The sequence below is a fragment of the Equus przewalskii genome, chromosome 19 (genome assembly GCF_037783145.1).
Source record: "Equus przewalskii isolate Varuska chromosome 19, EquPr2, whole genome shotgun sequence".
NCBI classification, from domain to species: Eukaryota; Metazoa; Chordata; class Mammalia; order Perissodactyla; family Equidae; genus Equus; species Equus przewalskii.
In genome coordinates this window covers 43,789,005-43,791,891 of record NC_091849.1, presented here as the reverse complement: position 1 = coordinate 43,791,891, position 2,887 = coordinate 43,789,005, and positions in this window count along the sequence as shown.

Here is a 2,887-nt window from a genome sequence, read left to right as displayed (position 1 = left end):
GCAGTTAGAGCACTTTGTGTGTCAGTTGTGCACTGCACAATTCCAGGGTGCGGGGGGTCATTTACATAGATCAGGATGTATCTGGATACCTGGAAATTGTGTAGTGCACAACCTGTACAACCATACACAGCAGTCCATTGTGTTAGCAGCTCCTGGCATAGTACCTGGCACTTGGTAGGTGCTCAGTAAATATTGGTTGGGTGAATATATGTTGATCCAACTTTAACAGAGAGGATAATGTGAGCATCCTGTAAATCTTAGTGAACTCCAGATATAATCAAAAACTCCTAGAATGTTCAAAATGTAATAAAGAGAGATTCTTCAAATACAGATATTTTGTTGGCATTTGATCACAATAGCAATAACGTTTATCCCTAATCTTTTACTCCCGACGCAGTCCTAGGCTGAGCGCATGATTTATTGTACTTGACCCTCACAACAAGGCCAAGAAGCAAGCCCAGTGATTATTTCCTTTTCACAAATGAGGACACCATTCCTCAGAGGAGCAAAGCCACACAGCTCCTAAGCGGCAGCCCTGGAAGCAGGGCCGTCTGACTCCGAAGCTCGTCTCATCCGCTGAAGCCGGACACCACATCCAGGCTCAGGACTGTTCGTTTCTTTCTTCCCAGAATCTTGCTTGGTACTTTGAAAGCAGACAAGAGGGTTTTCTAAACCTCGTGCCCACTAGTCCTGAGCGTGTCACCTGCAGCTCCCTCTCCCAGGATGCCCCGGGGCAGCGGAGGAGGTGATCAGCGGCCTCTCCAAGAGCCCTGATTGACCGACTGCCAGAGAGACGAGGAAGAGTCTCGTCCACCTTGTGCTTTGTGTTTTGGCCTCTGGCTCAGATGCAACCCAAAGGGCTGCTTCCTCCCAGCAGGGGGCAGCGGTGGGGTGGGCGGGGCCAGACAGAGCCCCTCCGGAGCTCAGGGGTTTGAAACTCTCGTGTCCTCATTATCACCACCCCCATCAGTTGCCCGTAGTGTGCAGGCATCATGCAGCCTCTTTGCACACATTACTCCTCTGGAAGGCAGGTAGAAGTATGCTCATTTTACAGGTCAGAAGACTGAGGCTCATGGAGATTAAGTGAGTCTTTAAAGCTCTTTAACTGAGAGTGGCAGACCTGGGTCCAAATCACGTCTGCCAGGACCTAAAGGCCATCCTCTTACTAGGATGCCCCACGGCCCAGATTGTATCTAAGACCAAAGACCTGTTCCCCTGGGGAGATGGATGAGGTGAGGCTCTCCAGCACCCCCCATAGCCGGGCCCCAATGCATGGCTAGGGGAATGAACCCCTCTCCCGCATCCATGACCCAGGCAGCACAGGCTCAGCCTCCTCCGCGCAGTGATTTGCTCAGGGAGGAGAAGGAACCCAGGCCTAAGCCAATCAGCGCTCACCTTCTCCTGGCCTTAGTGATTGGCTCAGGCTGGCCCAATCAGAGTGAAGTGTAGAACCGTGGGGTGGGGGTGGGGGGAGAGGGGTGGGAGGGCTCTCACTTGTACATGGTGTGATATGTGGCTGCGAGCCCTGGAACTGCTGCTGCTGCTGGCAACAGATTACTACCTGGGAAATCAAGCTGCAGTGAGGCCAAGCCACCAGCCAAAAAGGGCAGAGCTGAGAGGCTCACCCAGAAATGGAGACATAGCCCTGATCAAGCCACTCCTGAAGGTGGAAGCACTCCTGGACCTTCAGTTGCATTTCCTAATGTGTTATTCGTGACAGTGTATTTATGTTAGGTTTCCAAATGTATTATTTCCTTACTGTTCAAGTCATTTTTGAGCTGGGTTTTCTATTAATTGCGGTAGAAATGATCACACTCAGACTCTCTAAGAAGTTGGCCTGGGTTTGTGTTTTCCAAATCCAGTTGCTTCTAACAGAAGACTGCAGATGGGGTAAGATGGGGCTGGATGGAGGGCTCAAGGTGTAGGGAAGCAGAGGGAGCAGGCTGGGGGCAGGGGAGGAGCGAGGGAGGGGAGGAGTCAGGATGAGGGAGAGGAGGGTCCGAGGAGTAAAAGGGGAGGCGAGTAGAGGAGGAGCCACGCCTGCCGGGCCGATGGCCCCCCTTCGCCCCTCGGGGGCTCTGGCTCCAGTGGGAACCCGGGAGTGAGCGCGCTAGGCCTCTTGACGTCAACCTGAGCTTTCCACGTTTTCAGTTCCTTGTCGCTTAATTAAAGGAAGCAAGCCCTGGGTTTCAAGATCCTTGTTCAGAAAACTAAACGTAAGCGTCCACCTGCTTCGAGGAGTGGGAAAATGTTGCCATTACAGCGCGCCCACGCCGCTTGCCGCAGCCTTTTGTCCGGGGAGCCCCGGGAAGAGCTTGGGTGAGACCCCAGCCGAGGGAGGAGGCCCCGCTACGAGACTCCGTTTATGAAAATCTGCAGTTACAAAGCGAGCTGAGGGGACAGTGTGATTACAAAAGCCTTTTTCCTGTGACAGGAGGTCCTAGAGTCGTCTAAATAGTGAGCTGTCCAAGTGTCTTTAAGATAAAGGAATCTGGTCCCCGTTTTAGAGACTCCGTCGCTGTTGGCAAGCAGGGCTTCCGCGGGGGGACAGCCTAAGACGGCCTCTGCCCGTCCTCGGTCGGCATCCTGCGTCTAATCCTGCCGAAAGTTGTGGAGCTGAGGACCCTCAGACCCCCTGCTGGTCCTCCTCTCTCTAAAAGACACACTTGCCTTGTTGTTTGCCAGAAGTATCCGGAAAGTTTTAGGTATGAAGTGGTGGGCAAATTAAAACTCTTGTCCAAGTCTAGCTGTGTGGCCTGAGTTCTGTTTCTTCACCTCTCTGAGCTTCAGTTTATTCCTCTTTAGGGGGGTTTAATTACATCCCAAGGCGGTTGTCATATTAAATAAGAAAAACGCACATCAAAGGACAATTCCTGAACACCGTAGA